At 39.4% G+C, this 19,431-nt stretch overlaps 1 protein-coding gene across 3 annotated transcripts in view; it reads right to left on the bottom strand.

Annotated features, from left to right (window-relative positions):
• Positions 1 to 19,431, bottom strand: part of ncoa1 (nuclear receptor coactivator 1) — an 89,771-nt gene extending 70,340 nt beyond the window's left edge. Inside the window, exons 1-2 of one of the 3 annotated variants that reach the window (XM_026193785.1) lie at positions 19,204 to 19,431; positions 18,754 to 18,805 (exon numbers count right to left, since the gene is read on the bottom strand). The gene's annotated coding sequence lies outside the window, so the exon portion shown is untranslated. Of the gene's footprint in view, positions 1 to 18,753 lie in introns of all 3 variants that reach the window. The other 2 variants (XM_026193786.1, XM_026193784.1) reach the window with 2 other exon arrangements.

The raw sequence follows: 19,431 nt of genomic DNA, 5'->3' as shown, positions 1-19,431 counted from the left end.
ACAAAATAAGACAAAAAGAGAAAAACTATGCAAGTAAAACACGAAACTACGCCTTGAAAGCTCACTGGCAGTAAAACCTGAAACGCTTTTCTGAACTGAGAAATGTCTGTCATATTTCAGGTCTGCTTATAGAACAAAAACGCTGGATGTGCATCTGAAATTAGTGAGGGTGATCTATGCAGCTACCCATGGAAAACTCCAGAAACTAATTCGTCATCAAACAATCTTCTTACCATACTGAGGTATGAAAACCCATCAATAAAGGTAGAAGCTTGAAAAGATTAGATGTTCTGTGGAAAACTTTTAAAAGTTTTCTGCAATCACTTTGCTTCCTGTGAACTAACTAAATGTTATAGCTTTTTCTATGGTGGTATCACGTTAGGCCCAGCGGGGAATAGCCTGGGCTTGAAATACACTAGCAGAAAGCCCACTATCATCAGCCCCCTCAAAAGTGAGTGTCTCATTCTGCTGATGAACGCTAAATCCCCCACCTAGGACTACAGCATCACTACACGCTCTGTAGCCGCTGTGACTTCTGAATAACACGACACCAAACAGTTCTTCATCTACGGCAGGGTCTGGTTGATGTGACCCTGCAGCTCACAATAGGTTTTCCAACATAACCAGGACCAAAATAGTAGTTTTCATATTACTACCCCAAACTTCCATTACTGGGTCAAAAATGAACCATATTCATTTCCTGTGGAATTTCATGGGAAATTCTGATTCTTATCAACAGTGACGGCCAGGAATGGATATTTTGTGGACCACAAAGAGTGTCACACCCTAAGATTATTTTACACAGCAAGAACTAACAGACAGCTTTCATTCAGCATTCAGACAGTTTATTCTTAGTAAATATGTAGATTAACAACCTGTGCCATTCAGGGGTAGGTTCAAACTAGGGCAGGGCAATATGGCCAAAAATATTTATCACTATATATATTTGAAAATTTGCGATAACGGTATAACTGATGATATAATTGACTAATAATAATAATTATAATTCAAAAATTGATTGATAACTCCACAACGTTATTAGTACAAAAAACCTATCAATGTATTTTCACTTAAACAAGCAGCTGTTTTTTATGTGCATTAAAGTTATGTAAAAATTTAACAGTGCAAATGCAAATTCCTCGCTGACAGTTTAACCAAAAGGGATTTCCAGTGGAAACCGGCCGACATATCCTGAGCATAACCATGTATAACATCCACAAAACTTAGAAAGAGGTTATACACACACAATACGGTAATATTATGTTGAAGCACAGTATGTATCACTCCGCCAGGCTCCTGCCTCCGGTAGCCGTAATGCTCCGACAATCCATCAAGCAGTGCGGCTTCGTAGCTTACGAGAGTCGTACTAAAACATTTTTTGACAGATTTTCGAGCGCCATGTACCACATAAAATCGCTTTGAGGTGAGTAAGCACAACCAGAATTCATACATAAGGCGCACGGTTTTTCAGAAAAATCAAAAGATTGATTTTAAGTGTGCCTTAATTTCTGAAAACAGTAATAACAACAGTATACCGGTATTACCGTGAACAGTATGATATGGCCCAGCGCTAGTTCAAACTTCTACTAGGGCTGCTCGATTATGGCAAAAATGATAATCACGATTATTTTCACTGAAATTGAGATCTCGATTATTTGAGGATATTTATTTAACCCTTTAAGACCTACTATAGAACCAAGTCCGCCAGAGCTTATATTATTTTTTTTACATGTTGTAGTGCCATTTATGGGAGCATTTCAAGTTGCTATACAACTGTTATAGCCCATATTTTAATAATATGTATGCATTAAGTCCATAGTAACTACATTAATTGCAAAAAAGTGCAATAAACTACAAAAAAATGTTTTAATCGTTTTTGTTTGTTTTTTTACATATATTACTTGGAGAAATTTAAGAGGTTTATCCCTCAAAACTTTAAATACAAAAAAGTTGCAAAAAATAGTTTACAACAACAGGAAATTTATTTTGAGTGTGTTCATAGTTTTATTTTGGACATACACCAATTTTTATATACTGCAGGAAAAACGAAAAAACAATCCTATGATGCAAATTTGCAAAGAAAACAGCAGGTGCATCAAAATAAACTATTTCCAGCAGTGCAATTTGAGTTCCAAGCATCCCAGAAACTATTCAGAAAAGTCAAACATGACCAGTATAGGCTTTTAAGGCATCGAATTTCCCAGAGGAACCCACCCGAGGGATTAATAAAGTTCTATCTTATCTTATCTTACAAGTAAAAAACTACATTTCCGCGAAAATGACGTCACTTCCGGTTTCGGCCAGGAAATGGCGGACATGCGACAGTTCGCGCTGACGTCTGTTTCACTGTGGGAAGTGTTACGAACAGCTGATCAGATCGGCAAAGCGTGTTTCTGGAATATTATGTTTTTGTTCCTGCAAGAGCTTTTTATGCAATTTTTGCAAAGCTTTATGTGGAAGGAAACCGTGACCGAGGACAAGCTGATGGCATAAGATGTAAGTACAACTCCTCCGGTTGCATATGCAAATCAAATTATTGCGCTAGCTTACACGGTCCAGGTTCTACAGGGATTTAAAAATAGTTACACAAAACGGAGCGTGCTGCTCTGACCGGCTTTAAAGGGTTAACAATGACTTTAAAAAATAATATAAAATAGTGTGCAACACCACTGAAGTTTTTGTTTACCTCTCTTTTCAACCAACGGCAGTCACTCTCCTCTCCAAATAACTTCTACTTAGCTTTCTGAGCTTCCCTCGGGTCCTCTTAATCAGCGGTCTCCAACCTTTTTTGCGCCACGGACCGGTTTATGCCCGACAATATTTTTACGGACCGGCCTTTAAGGTGTCGCGGATAAACGAGGGAGGGGCTAATAATCGGCTCAGTCATTTTTAATGATCGTTGAAAGCCCAGATCGTAATCGTGATTAAAATTCGATTAATTGAGCAGCCCTAACTTCTACAGTGAACTACTATGCCAAACAAACCAATCAAGTATGGCCTAAAGATCTTCTGGCTCTGTGATGCACACATCCTTCTTTGCAAGATCTAGAATGGTTTCCTCAGTGAGACACACAGCTGAAGAAGAAGATTTTTTCTTCTCCAATGTACCTCTTCCACAGTGTCTCCTGGGACACTATTGTGAGGACTCTACAATAGGACAAGGCAGAAATCCTTCGTCTGAAGAAGGCTTCTGAGTTCTGGGAGGTTTACAGCACAGTGTGCATTCAATGGCAGGCTTACCATAGTCAGCTATGTCAGAAAGAACGAAGTGGCTGTTGTACTCCTGAGAATGATGTATCACAAGAAAATAGTTGATGAAAATACTAGAAAGGGGAAAACATAATTTATCACATTGTACAATAAGACCAAAGAAGGTGTAGATACTATGGTTCAGATGGTTCGCGCCTACTCTACACTCTGAAATTGTAAAACATATAGGTGGCCCATGGTGCTGTGGTACAACTTGACATTGCCACCGTGAGTGCCTACACTTTTTTTCACTGCTCAGCACCTTGAATTCAAGAATTGTATGACCACTGCATAACGGGTCCTCCTCACTGAGCTCTCAAAGGAGCTTGCTACACCACATATGAGAAGCTGACTGAAAGATTGCCCCAAATGCAAACCCCAATCACTGAAGAAATAGGAAGGTGTGGGGTGACAAAAGCCACAATTCAGCTACAGAAAAAAAAGCAAACAGGGCCAACCAAAGACGGCAAGACTTCAGATCCAACTAATGAAGATCATAAAGTCAGCAGCCGGTGTGGGGAATGCAAAAAAACCTCTGTGTAGCAACTACAGTCAGAAACAGGTGGTTTGTCACAACTGTGTGTATGTACTGTATGTAAGGGGGAGCAAGCCAAAAAAAACGAAAGAGCAATTGTCTGTATAATTGTTGTTTTAAAAATCTTACAAAAGTGAAAAATACAAAATGTTTCAAACATTAAATCATTCTTGACCAAAATGACAAAAGTGGGATAAAAACAAATCGATTTTAACACGGGTGGTTTTTGACCCACTCATGGAAGAGTGCAGGCTCCAGTCACTCATGCATCCGAGGGTTAAAGGACATCAGACAGAGGTCCTTTTTAGAGTAGCAGCTAAATGACATCAAAGACCTCCACAACAGAGAGCAAGTGGGTTGGGAAAACAAACCTTAAACCAGATTGGTGTAAGGACAAAAAGGGAAGAGTGTAACAGTAAAATAATATGCATCTGAAAAACAGAAGCCAAAAATAAGGAAACAGCGGCATGTGTGTCAGGGGAAAACTTGAAATTTTTGTTTTATTACGGCTGACCCATATGCGTCAAGGCTGAAAGTGTTTCCATGGTAATTATGACATAAGAAGCGGTAATCCTACAGTTTTTGTTATGCAACACATTAATTATAGAAGATTTTTTCCCAGACAAGGAAGTTTAATCCAGCACTGACACGGGTTACTGTAGCCACATGAAAGGCTTACAAGTTATAACTGCATTAAAAAGATGTTAATGAAGTCAAACATCTGGATACAGTCTAAGGTCATGGATAACTTTAAAGTGCCAAATATGACAAATCTGCAACACGTTTAGCAAATAACTGAAAACCATAGCTGTCTTGCAACATGTCACACTGCAAACCAAAATTTACAATAAAACAAAGTTTTTGTTATTTCAATTTTATACATTAACAATATGGCAGGAATCCTCCTTTAATACGTACAGCCTGTCTGCCAATGTATACTTTGTTTTATTTCCCATGCTGAAATTTTATTTCTTTAATTCTACAGGGTTTTAAGTATTTATGAGTTCTTGTACATTTCTTCAGATTTTTTTCAGCCTAAATAGCCAAATCTGGTGCTTTAACATTATAGATTTGTAGAGCCTTTATTTTGAATAATAATTATTGGACAAATCCTGACATCCGATTTTAAATCCAAGACCAAACATCCATGATACCTGCCTCCCATTTTCTGGTGCAGGGACTACTTGGTTAAATTATGTTCGTTTAGTGAAAAGTATAATGTTAAAAGCATTGTTATAAAAATTTTTATCAAATCAAAACTAAAAGTAGATGCGAAAAGACATTATAATGATTTTTTTTTTTTTTTTAAATTACCTTGTGTGCTTCAGTGTTTCAGTTTTTGTCAACACACCAAGTGTTTTTATTGAAACTGGCACATCTATGTGACAGGAAGTGTTGTGTTTGTTTTGTGAAAACCTATCATGAACTTCTTGTGTCTCATTCCTAAACCAAAATTAAAAAACAAACAAACAAACAGGTCTTACATTTACAACACTTTAAGCTGAATTACTGTACAAGGACCACAATATTTACTTAAAAACTGAAGAACAGTCTGGAAACACCTGTGGTATAAAATATCCATAGACCCCAAACTAGCACCAAATACTCGCATTGCACAACAACACAAAACAAGCGGACTTCCTTTTCTCTTAGTTCTTTGTTCACCTTTGTTAACTGCCACAGTCTAGACATTCATGCAAACGATACACTGCTATACAATAAATCTTTTTTTCTTTCCTTGTGACTCTTGAACTCTCGAGTACTGAAGTTTCCCAGGATGATTAATCAAAGACGCTTTTTCACACCAGTTAATACTGCCCCTAGTTTACTCCAAGCTGTTCTGAACTCCTGTGCTCTTTCACCTTGCCACATAGATTTTTTTTCCTGAAGAAGATGGCATCCATCAGTATCAATGGATGATATCACATAATGATGTCACATAATTTTAAAGTTGGATAAATGTGTGACAAAGAGCTCAAAAAGCAAAAGCATCTATAAGCTTGAATACAGACTGAATCTTTTTCCACTTGTAATATTAGTTGGAAAATAATATCACTTGTAAATTCTTTGATTATCTAATTATGTAAAAAATCAGCTTCAAGCTTCCTGACACTGAAACAAAGACCCACGATCAACATGACATTAATGAGCATGCCCCACTACAGTTCATTTTATTAACCTTAAATGCCGTCTCTAATGATGTAAACAGTTTTTAAAATGACTTCCCTAATTAGTACAAACAAACAAACAACACTTGCAGTCATCGGTTTGTACAGTAAACATCACAAAGCTAAACTAAAGCAGCAAACTGCTGGCCAGCCACAAACTGCAGACTCACCTGTGAGGACGCGGTGGAGCATTTTATACATAGCAGGTATCAGTAGATCAGAAATAGAAAGGTGCAGACGAATAATAATAATAATAATAATAATAAAAGAAATTTTTTAAATTGCTCAACGGTAACAAAAAAAAAAAAAATCCACAGCAGTTTCCCACAATTAGTCTGAAGTGCTTCACTCAAAAAAAGCAACTGTAGCCTTACATCCGTTTGTGAGTCACTCAGTCTGACTTAGTTGGTTTGTTGTGGGAAGTGAGTGAGAGAAGTAATCAAAGCATTAGAAAAGTGAACAGTGCCAGTCACTTTAGTCATAAAGTGGGCAAAAAAGCTGCAGCACAACAGTTAGTACCTGCACCACAGAGTTTTCTGTTTAGCGCACATAAACAGAAAATGTTATGAAGAGTGGAAAGCACTCCAATAGTGGGTGCATGTTAAAGCTGGAAAGGTACTGTTCATTTACAATCACATAAGAGGACGCCAATCGAACAGACTGTCTAACAGTAACCTCGCTGGTCCGGATTTCTTTGTAGATGAACAATAGATGAATAGATCCCTTCTAAACCCACAGCATATGGCATGAAAATCGTGTTGAATAGAGATAGTAATACTCTTTCTTTTGCATTATCTATTAACTATTTTTATTATCTATTCTAAACAGTACAAGTTTGCTAAGCACAAGTAGATCCCCACTTTGGTCATTTTACTCGCAGAAAGGGTTAAAGCATTTCTCAGCCTTGAGGCAAACCTAAGTCCTAACTTAAATTACCAAGTGAACTTCTTGATTAAAAACGTTTGGCAGTCTCTCAAAACAAGGCCATTTAAAACCCAGGCACATGGACACCTTCATGCTTCACTTCACAAGAGGTGTTTAAACACCCATATGTTCATTACACACTGTTTGCTTCACATCTAAGGTGAGAAACCCGCAACTGTTAGGTGAATTACCAACGGTGTCCTCCAGACACGCTAACGTACCTGAGAAAAAAAGCTGCTCACTTTCTCTGCTTCCAGCATTGCCACTCAAACAGTTGTCATCAGAAAACACCAACTCAGATCCACTCAAATCAATCCACAAGGAAAAAACTGTTGGGTGACTCTTTTTATTGTAGCCTGACCTTGTCCAGAAAAACTGGGCCATTAGGGCTCGACTGTTAAATTGCTCGCCACTACTACTCTCGTCACTCTATTTTCTCACCTACACTATTAATTTCTTCCTGTATGTGCTCGGTTCCTTTCTCCTTCACTCCCTCCCACCCCTCAAATTCTCACTGTCTGCTGCTCAAGCCCCCCCCCCCCCCCCTCAGGCGAGAATGTAGGCCATTGGTTTCTGTTTTAGCCACAGCAGCAGCTGAATACAGTACACATGTATGTATGTATGTACGTAGGTTTGTGCCTGTGTGTGTGTTGCCGCCTCACAATGACTCAGAGCGCCAGACTTCAGGGACAAACCACAGACTACACCAACAGCCCATCTGTTGCAGTTTTGCAGAAACGAAATCTCCTGCACGTCCCATTGCATAATTTGATAGATGATCTGAAACGTGCTCTGAAAAGAAGTTTATTTTATCCACAAGCTCTGTTGTGTAATAACAACAACCTGCATGGAGTATGTAAACCAAGGCTCTCATACTGCATGCTGAAACTTGACTGGAAATGTAGATCTCACACCTCAGTAAGCGATTAACGCCAACAATGCAGTACCTGAAATAAATAAACAAGAAACCTCAAGATGCGAACTGGAACTCTGCCGACAACATAATACATTTTTATCCACTGCTGCTTTCTCGTATCAAATGGATATGTACACATTTCTTAAGCACACAAAAGCAAGAACTGAGAAAGAACTGAAGCGCTATAATAGGTTTTTTTACTGCAACTGGCCGCAGGGAGAAGAGTTTAATGTCATGCAGTTATGTTTTGGGATGAGGGTTATTCAACATAAACTGAAGTTATAAATCTTAGGGGGGGGGGAAAAAAAGTTCTGACCCCCAAAAATCCCTTTTTTCTTTTTTTAGTTGCAGGTCATTAAAGTACACAAAGTTGTTCAGATTTGTTTTGTTTCCCTGTCAATTTTGAGCACTCATAGCTTCATAAATATTTACAGTTTTCAGAGATGAAAAACATTTAAGCAACCTGATCAAAGTTGTAGCCACTCCAAGTCACAATCTAAAGCTGGTTTAACGTCTGTGATGTAGAAGAAGAGAAACAAGCATTAGTACCCTATAGGGGAGAGTTTTAATAATCAATTTTCAGACTAAAATCAATTTTAGCTTGAATAAAGCAATATCGATTCATTAAAATCCTGAATCGATTTTTAAATATAAATATATTTTGTCAGAAATGCCAGAATCTCGGGTTAAAGCTCAAAAAAACTATTTCAAACAACCAGTTAATCCTGATGCTTTTATTGGAGTTAGTTTGTGAATATTAAGCTGAAAGTGCTTAAGCATAGAACAATCTACTGGCCACCTCCTGTGCTAGCCCTCAGCCTCCTAGTAGACACAAATACATTATCAATTTGAAAATCGTACATCACCACATTCTCGGCCTATGGGATTCACAAGAATTTCATAAAACTTGACCAATAACCTTGCAGTCAAGGTCACTGAGAGTCAAACTCACAAGAATTTTAGTAAATACACCTATGGTGTCAATTTCAAACTCCTATGTTGCCTTGTTCTTGTGTCCATGCCGCCAACTCATCCGCCATCAGCCTTTTACGGCGGAGGAGGAAAAAGAGCACTTGTATGAAGGAGTGAATGACACTTGTAGTAAGAAAGCGCTTTGTGTGCTCAAATGGCTCAAAAGTATATTATAAGTACCAGCCCATCTTGTTGAGTGAGAGCTCTCTGGAGGAAATCTAATCCCTGTAAAGAAAAAGGATGTGCTTGATTTGAAACAAACAAAAAAAGCAAGCTTTGTAGCAAAAATGAATGCAAAAGCCTGTAATGATTCAATTGCATCTGTAGTGTGCTGTTTATCGCTGAAGGCTCGCAAGCTTCCTGGTCAGTTAGGGTCTTTCTGTGTATGCGTGGGTTTCCGTGTATTCTGGCGTCCTCTCATAGTCCAAAAACATAAAAGCTGGGTTAATCTGTGACTCTAAATTGGTCGGGGATATGAAGGGTTTAAAGATACCCTGTAGTAGCAGTGACTTCCAAGTTTATCTTTTAACTGTGTGACTTAGTGCGGTGACTAAACAAGTCATCACAGAACTACACTGGCCTCCCATTCGCTACAGTGTAGTTCTCTGATGACTTATTTAGTCACCGCACTAAGTCACACAGTAGAAAGATAAACTGGTTACAGAAAAGTAACCAGTACAATCTACAGCAAGATTTTACTGGTTACTTTTAAATTGCTCTACTTTGACCAGGAGTCTATATAAAGCTTTTGGGGTTCTGTGAAAGCACAGTCGTACTTTGATGAAATGCAATGAAAATGCTGTCAGAAATAATTGATGTTGGCAGCTACAGTGTCAAGCTGGTTTAATATCGTGTTATTAAATTATCATGTATGTCATGGGTGTGTTGGCATTTGGTAATTAGCTCTTACCACAAAGCACAGTGGTTGATGGGAATGCCAGTACAGTTAAATTAAAAAATGCAATTCAATGATGGTGCTAGACAGAGGACGTTATTACAAGGCCTCCTCAGGAAGATATGAACACCTTCACTAAAATCCAGCAGCCCACTACCACCTGGGTCTGTCTTAACTGCTGCATGCACCTACAGACATTTGCTGTACTTTAAAAATACATTTTAAAATTCAGTAACTGTGTGGTTACTATGTAGAAAAACTACAATACTGAGTTTTGCTTTACTAAAAGATGTCCGAGTGCCTCATAGCAAGAAGGCCCTGGGTTTTAACCCAGCCTGAGGCCTTTCAGTTTAAGGGAGTTTGCATGTTCTCCCCTGTGACTGTGCGGGTTCTCTGAGTACTCTGGCTTCCTCCCACAGTTCAAAGACATGCATGGGGTTAGGTTAGTTGGTGATTCTAAATTAGCCATTGGCGTGGTTGTCTGTCTGTGTATTAGTCCAGATTGGTGACCTGTTTACCGTGTACCCTGCCCCTTGCACCATCACAGCTGGGATCGACTCCGGCCCCAACGTGACCCTGAATCAAATCTATTACATAAATCTTACAGAAAAGGAAATGGACGGATGGAAAACATGAAATTTATTCTACTACTTAACATAGGTTCAGTAAATTAATATTTTTGTTTGTAATTAATTCTCACTTTTATTTATCAAAGTTAGGAAAGTTTTCCCAGTTCGCCCACGTCTCTTCCTGACAGCGAGGAATACAGTTTATTAACTAAACACTGGTATCAGATTGACACTCTGACAGGTACTCAAAGCCAAGGCTGAATAGGAACAGGAGTATACCTAATTAAATGTCAGTACTCTCTGTCTGATTTTGTGTTAAACACAAAGACGGACAAAGTAAAGAAGACTGAACTGAATCATCCATTAAACTACACATTATTCATCAAAGCAGCTAAATATGGTTTATGTGCAAATTTTATGGAAATGCACAAACAAGATTCAGTCAGAGACTTCTGTTCCAATCTGCAGCTTTATGACACCACTAAACACTGACTAATGTACACGCTGAGCCATAAGATCAGTGTGGCAGTCAGGTGACCCTCACTGATCTCTCTCAACAGAGACCAATCATCATCAGGCATTGTTTTCTATGTGACCCAAAGTGAAAGCACACTGTGGCATTTTCTCAGGTTGGCTGCAGGTATCCTGGGGGCTTCAAAACAAACAGCATTAATTAGAGGAAGAAAGCTGTGACAGTGGCAGGCAGGCTGCAGCACTGCTGAGTGCTAAAATGGCTGCTTGTTCTCCATACAGACGCAGAGCTGAGTGTGGAGGAGGAGGAGGGATCCCACTCCCAACAATATGCCTCAAACGTAGCTCATCCTTAGGTAGGCTTCATTGCTTGTGCCATAACGTAATAATGGAACTGAAAAACGGTATTAAATGCATATGATTATCCTCTTGTAAAATCAGCTGCTTACACATCTACAGTTTACATTAAGTCTCTCTTTCAAATGTAATTACTGAGCTTTTGGTATATCACCGCACGGCAGAGATCTAATAATTGTGTTTGTCCATGTTTTATTTACTTTTCATGTATTCTTTTCAGCTGAGTTCCAGTTCGCTTCTTTGGATGAGTTTTCTACTCTCAGTGCATGTGTAGAGCAGAGCGATATGACCAAAAATATTTGTCACGATATAACTTTATTAGTGCAAAAAAAAACAAAAAAAAACCCATCAATGTATTTTCACTTAAACAAGCAGCTTTTTTATGTGCATTAAAGTTATATACAAAATTAACAGTGCAAATGCAAACTCCTTGCTGAAGGTTTAACCAAAAGGCATTTCTAGTGGAAATTGGCCGACATATCCTCAGCATAACCATGTATGATATCCACAAAACTTAAAAAGAGGTTATACACACACAATACAGTAATGTTATGTTGAAGCACAGTACGTATCACTCCGCGAGGCTCCTGCCTACGATAGCCGTAATGCTCCGACAATCCATCAAGTGGTGCGGGTTCATAGCTTAGCAAAGTCGTACTAAAACATTTGACAGATTTTCGAGTGCCGTGTACGACATAAAATCGTTTCGAGGTCAGTAAACACAACCAGAATTCATACATAAGGCACACGGGATTATAAGGGGCACTGTCGATTTTCAGAAAAATCAAAGGATTGATTTTAAGTGTGTCGTATTTTCCAAAAAACGGTAATAACGACAGTCCGCTAGCATGCGCTACCAGAAATAGTGCTTTGTTGTGTATCTGACGGACGAAAGCCAAACCAGTTCCACACCACTGAAGTTGCAGCATTTTTACAAACCAATTCTGGTTCATCAGTTTCATTCAACAATTCGCTTTCGCCCTTCTCATTCTGCGTCGCCGCCATGTGCGTATGAAAACAAAGGCACTGCGCATGCGTGTTTTACCCATATTCTATGGCCATATTTCATTTTCTTATCGTTGCCCAACATTACACCGGTATTACCGTGAACGGTATGATACGGCCCAGCCCTATGCATGTGTTTATTAGTTTCAGTTTGTTTATAATTACCAGAATATGGAGTGTATGTGTAGACCAGATTTAAGAAGTTCAGACCAGGTAATACAATACAACTGCATGACTCACAGGCATCCCAGTATCAATAAACACATGCACTCACGAACACATAGGCAAAATACGCCCCAATGGACCATTTCAACCTGATCCCTGCCACTCTGAAAGTAAAACAAAGCAACCCTCAAAAAAGTCAACAAATTGCAGTATTATGATAATAAATCTCCAGTCAAATAGCTCAAAACTGCAAAGAAACATTTTCTCTTATGAACTACCACATCTTACAGACTTCAGGGCATTTGTACTTTGTATTTTAACATCTGACCTGATGCCATGCTTTGGCATGTCACCTGGCTCAAACAGGCTCTCCTCCACACCGTTCATATTAAGTGCTTTAAAAACCCCAACATAGCTAGATTTTCCCATTTAAATGCAGCTAGCCAAACAGCCACTTACTGCTACAGAGACAGACAGAACAGTGGACAGTACATAAAACTCATTGCTGCAGTCTGGGGCAGCACAAATGCGATCCCCTTAAACTGATTTTTAATTTTAGTGTCGTTATTTTCCTCTTCAGTATCAATGCTGTCTCTAGGTAGCTATAATAAACTAATCTAAGTCTATTAGCTGCAACCAACCAAGCACATGACACATGTTCCATACTGACAGAAGATGGCACGAAACATGTTTTTAAAACAGTTTTTAAGAGCAGAGCTCAATGGTGTAAATTAGCCTTTATATGTACAGCGTTTCATGTCCCCTATAAAGGTGTGGATGACTGGGCTGTTTATCTAATGGGCAGGAAAATCCATAGACTTCTGTTAAACAAGTAACTCTCATCGATTGCCTTTACTGTACGTTTACTGTATGACCAACTGAGCTTATATGTCACCAAAAAGAGGTTCTCTTTAAACCAGGAAAAACAGTGGTTATTATCTATATCTTTTCGCTGCCTCTAAGCTGTAAACAAAGTCTATCCATTATTTAAATATTAGTTTTGATGTTTTTTGTTTGTTTTTCTTAAACGCTGCAAAACAATAATAGTGAAATTCGCTACTTCCAGCCTCGTTTTGTTTTGACAATCTTGTTGGGTTTAATGTGCTGCCATGCTGGTGCCACACTCAGAGACCTCGAGCTGAATAACTGAGGCCTACGCTGAACTCCGTATACTTATGTGGGCTACATCTCGGTCAAATGAAGCACAGTTACAATGCTTTCACTTAGAACAAGACAAAGTCTGCAGCAGCAATACTACACGTACTACACAAACAGATTAGCAGCTATCACTGAGCACACTCAAGCAAAAACAAAGTAGTCAATTGCTCCATGCATGATAAGAAAAATCAAATGATTTTCCCCTAAAAATACCTGCAAAAGCTTACAAAGATATTATTTTAGGATTTGGAGAAAAGTAATCTGACAAATACACCTTGGTAAGCATAAGATCTCAGGCTACAAGAAAAAAAACAGCTTAATTCTTAAAGCCTATGCATAATAAGCCCTTGAGTCACGGCAGCTGCTTTGCATTTTCTTGCATTTTGTGTCTGAAAACAGTCAACTGGAAAACTTTAACTTGTTAACTTGGGATCTATGGAAATATCCATTGCCTCCCCTGCATGTAAAACAGATTTACACTCAAGGAGCAAAGCCCAATTCAGCCCTCTTATCACAGACTTCTGTTTACATATCAAAGACAGAACTCTTAAGGCACAATTTAGATGACTGTTTAAACACCATTTGTCAGTTACCATTGCAATAAAAGGTCAAATTTCAAAGTATTAATAAAGCTCAAATAGAATTTATGAGCAGCCTATTGTAATCCTAATATTTAAGGTAATCAGTAAATGATCAGCAACATCAGCTTAGCCTTAAGGTTTATTCACCGTAAGAATATCCATTTGAAAATAAATAACTATCAAACAAGCTGCCTTCAGTTTTTTACTAGGAGTGTTAACAACATCCAAACAGATTAAACACGATATAAATGCAGCATCATATCACAGCTCCCCGTGTGAAACTGTGAATGCCTGGAAATGCGTGAAACTTTGGTGAAAATTGGAATAATCAGAGACAATTCTGGGAACAAGTTTAGTGGAAATACATCACAATAATTAACTCTTTGTATTTTGATCATAATTAAATTTCAAGCAAGTGTGAAGCTGTGCCCATGAAGACAAACCTGCAGCATCCCAAGGATCAGTTTGAATTAGAGATCAATGTACAGCTGACCCCTTGTAGAATATATCAACTTGGCAGTATTTCCCCCCATTAAGCATCATATTATGTTTGAAGCTACTTAAAATCTATATTTTTAGCTGAAATGTTTTTGCTTTGTAGTCAAGTGTATGGAATGGTAAATGGTAAATGGCCTGTATTTATATAGCGCTTTACTAGTCCCTAAGGACCCCAAAGCACTTTACATATCCAGTCATCCACCCATTCACACACACAATCACACACTGATGATGGCAAGCTACATTGTAGCCACAGCCACCCTGGGGTGCACTGACAGAGGCGAGGAAGTCAAAGACTGCCAATTCAATTTCCAAATGCGCACCTCTGCTCACAATGGTGCGCATAACCCTAACTAGGGCTGCACGATTAATCGTTAGAAAATCGCGATCTCGATTCATACTTATGTGCGATCTCATTTCCAAATGACATTCCAATCCCATTAACCCTTTAAGACCTACCATAGAACCAAGTTCGCCAGAGCTTATATTATATTTTTACATGCTGTGGAGCCATTTTTGGGAGCATTTCAAGTTGCTATACATCAATACAACCATTATAGCCCAAATTTTAATAATATGTCTGCATTAGGTGCATAGTAATTACATAAATTGCAAAAAAGTGCAATAAACTACAAAAAAATTGAAAATCGTTTTTGTTTTTTTAACATATATTTCTAGTTAGAGAAATTTAAGAGGCTCATCCCTCAAAACTGTAAATACAAAAAAGTTACACAAACTAGTTTCCCACCACAGGAAATTTATTTTGAGTGTCTTCATAGTTTTATTTTTGAAATACACCAATTTTTATATACTGCAGGAAAAACGAAAATAAATATTATAGTGCAAATTTGCAAAATAACAGCATATGCATCAAAATAAACTATTTCCAGCAGTGCAATATGAGTCTTAAGCATCCCAGAAACGACACAGAAAGTCATAAAGTCAAACATAACTTTTTAAAACACATAAGTAAAACACAAGCTCATAAGGCCCCGATCGTAAAAAACTACATTTCCGCAAAATGACGTCACTTCCGGTTTCGGGCAGGTCATGCGGTCATGTGATAGTTCGCGCTGATGGACGTAGGAAGTGTTACAAACAGCTGATGGATCGGCGAAGCGTGTTTCTGGAATATCATGTTTTTGTTGCTGCAAGTGATTTTTATGCAGTTTTTGCAAAGCTATATGTGGAAGGAAACTGTGACCTAGGACAAGCTGATGGCATCAGATGTAAGTACAACTCCTCCAGTTTCATATGCAAAAAAAATTATTGCGCTAGCTTACTTGGTTGCAGAGCTACCGGGATTTAAAAATAGTTACGCAAAACAGAGCGTGCCCGCTCCGATCAGCTGTAAAGGGTTAATTAATAAGTACAAAAACTGGCTTCAGTTCAGCTGGAGGCACAGCAGGGATCATCTTGCAAGGAGTATAAGGAGCTAAATAGGTAAACTAATCATTTACACGTGCTTCTAGAAAAAAAACACCCCCACAGAGTACTGATAATGTGTCCAAACCAAAATAAAACAACACTTATGACCTTTGTTTTTTCCCGAAAAACACTAGAATTGATTATATGCATGATGACTGGTCAGTTAAGGATTTACGACAGGACACACTCCATCAATGGCATCATTGTCCAAACAATAACTAAAAGCCAGAATTAGTTAAAGGCAGTTAAACTACAACAGACCATGTGTGTATAGAAAGCAGCTGGTTGAAGGGGAAATTCTCTGCTTCTCACTTCATGTCTGAAACCAAAATACTGGATGCTGTGAAGCAGCTCATGGTGTTGTGACATCCCTAGTATTTAAGGAAAGTATTTCACAAAAAATGTTTGCTTCATTAAATTTACATTTTTTGGGCTACAGCTCCATAGGACCCTATTCATCCTCATGATCTCACAAGAGCTCCACATGAAACCGAACTCCAAAGAGTTTAAGTTCTCAGCCTTGTGCCACATAATATTGGGTTAAGCTGTACTCTGAAGTGGAATTATAGTGCATGTCTATTTGCATGTTGTAACAATAAGCACAGGTAAGACGCTGACTGGCGAAAAAGTTGATGGAGTTTACAATGAAGGGGAAGAACAACATCAATGATTTAAAACTACATATGAAAAGCACATCAAACAGCTGAAGAGAACAGTTTTCACTGCTAGTCTTTTGACTTAAACACTTGGTTTAACACAAAGGACCAACTACAACACAAATACATGCAAGAGTAACCTAAATTACTAGCTGTTACACACATTTTTGAAATTGCACCTGATGACACCACACAGCTATAACCGACATTATAGACACTTTGAGGTTCTGCACAAGATTCAAGGCACAAGTTACAGGTAAACAAAGGCTTCAGGCTTCAGTGCTCATTTAGTTAAACTTTTCAAGTACTGGCACATGTTTCAGGCAATCAAAATGAATGAGAAGTCGATCAAGCATAGAAACAAGCATAACAAGCATTGAAAGTATAAATATGGGCCCATCCACAGGTTAGTGAAATCCTATGATGAATGGCATGTCGACACGTTGATGTTTTGAAACCTGACATGAACAGCAAGGGGTGGATATGACTGTGATGCACTCGCCACTGAGAATACAATCCTATTTTCTGACTCTTTATTTGACTATAAAGTATAAAATTAACTTATTTTAGTCAATATGAAACAAGCAACCGAACCAAGGAAGTTTACCAGTAAAGTGCTTACTGAGGTCACAGAGCAAGGGAACTCAAGGCATTTAAACTTCTATATAAACATTAACATTTATAAGTCATTTGGAAACCAGTCACTCCCCTGTTGAAACCTTGAAACCTGACACTGGCACAAGCCAGTGTACTCCTACTGCTGGTCCCAAGGCCAGATTAATGAGGAGGAATATATCAGGAAAAGCCTCTGGTGTAAAATTATTTCTCAATTAAACACATGGACCATCAAGAATAAGATTGTCATGACGGATCGGTTGGGTCCCAGGGTTAACAACAACCACCTCCGGTGCTGTTGGCCAACGCAATGCCAGTGAAAACTGTGCTGCTGTTGGCTAAAAACAAAGGGAGAATAGAGGGGGAAGGCATGTTAGGAGGCAGCAAGAGAGAAGGAAAAGCAGGAGTGTGGAAGTAAGAGTAGGGACTGTATCAGTCACAGTCCTTACACTTAAAGGGTGAGACCTGGCTGATATGATGGATAGCAGGAAAGTAGGAATATTGTGCATGCAGTAGACCAGGTAAAACGGAAGCAAACTGTTCTACCACAGTGTAGACAGAGTTTTGGACAAGAGCAAAGAGAAGATTCATAGATGTACAGAAGGAGGACATGCAGATATATGGCAGACAAGAAAAGAAGTCATCCCCTGTTGGTCATCGGAAAGAATGCAAGCTAAATAGTGAGAAAAAGTTTCCTCATATTCAGTCACACAAATTTGCACATTTGCTCATGTCTGCAGCATGTATACCTTCCACATTCACCCCTGAAAACAGAGCAATAGCTGCGTTATAATTGAAAATTATTATAATTTACCTAACAGTACAGTTCACAGTACCACATTTCATTTGGCACAACTTTAAACAGACTGCTTTTCCTGACACAATCCATTTGTGTCCACAGCTGGAATTCAACCACCAACCTCTGTTTGCAAAGCAAATGTGTAAACAGAGATCAAGTATAAGGCCAAAATGATCAACTCCACCACCAACCCTCTTCCAACAGCCTCCATATGTGGACTTATTCCCTCTGGAAAACGTGGATTTTGTGCTCACTAACGTGACACGAGTCCAAGGAAAGTTCATAGCCAGAAACAAAAAGTCAGTGGATTAAAGGGCTGTGACTATTTCACGAACTGCCGTGACAGGCAGACATGTTTATATTGTCTATGCTAACACGCAGCTAGCCTGGCTAAGTGCTGCTGCTATGACAATGGATACCGCCAATTGTCGGACACGCCCACCATCAAAGCCTGTAAGCCACGCTGATTTGTGAATCTGGCCTGAATGAACCATAGCGACACCTTGAGGCCGGCTCTACCATATTACATAAGACCTGCCTGATCTCGTTTCTTTGCAGGTGGCGGGGGAGTGAAGGAGGAGGGGAAAAGGAGTGAAAGAAAAAGCTCCGCGGAGCCTTGCACGTTATAAATCCCGCTGAGAAGATGGTGTCTGTGAAATTTAGTAACGTTATGTGGAAAAACCAAAAATGAGTCAGGCAAGTTTGGAGGCCCTGAGCGCACCCTGCGCTGCTGCAGCCACTTGAGTCAGGGTTTGTAGGGATGACATGTCATGCATTCACGGCGATGCTTACCTGTTCAGCCGTCCGTTCAGCTTGCAAACACTGAGACCTTGCTTCACGCTGGCTGATTAATTCCCAGGCAAACAAAAGAGTCAGTTTAGACTGTGTGCAAAGCAAGCCAGTTAGCTAACTTGGCTGACCAGCTTAACTTGCAGCTTGCTGGCGACCAGGATGGTCAGATGTCTGACTTTTTTATCCACTCTCACTTTGCACAGATAAATCTGCGCTTAACTGTGGCCACCATGTTATAAACACACTCAGGTTAAGATGGGTGACCGGGGGAGTTGTATGTTAGCTGGCTCGCTATCAATTTAACGTCAGCTTATGTTGACAAACAAGCCTGCGTGCTTAAAATCACACACACACCACTCTGAGCCAGCTAACGCCAGGTTGCTAGCACGGTTAGCTTAGCCAGCTAAGTAGCTCCGCTAAATCCAAACCTCGCTCCGAAAATCCGCTCACCTCGCGTGCGACTTGTGTCCCGTCAGCAGCAGCAAACCGTAAGTAACTCCGAGAACCACTTGCGAAAGGTTTCTGCGTTTCAATGACGGCGCACTTGCTTTTGCTAGCCCGAGTTATCGCTTTGGTCTCTGCTCTCCGCCATTTCCAATCGCTCAACACAAACAAACAGGGCTGCTCGTGCGCGCGGAGCGTCGAGGCGCGCTCACGCCGAGGGCAGCGGGCAGACGC

This window comes from Astatotilapia calliptera, chromosome 15 (assembly GCF_900246225.1).
Source record: "Astatotilapia calliptera chromosome 15, fAstCal1.2, whole genome shotgun sequence".
NCBI classification, from domain to species: Eukaryota; Metazoa; Chordata; class Actinopteri; order Cichliformes; family Cichlidae; genus Astatotilapia; species Astatotilapia calliptera.
The sequence above is the reverse complement of the archived record's forward strand: the minus strand, read 5'-3'. Positions and strand labels throughout refer to the sequence as shown.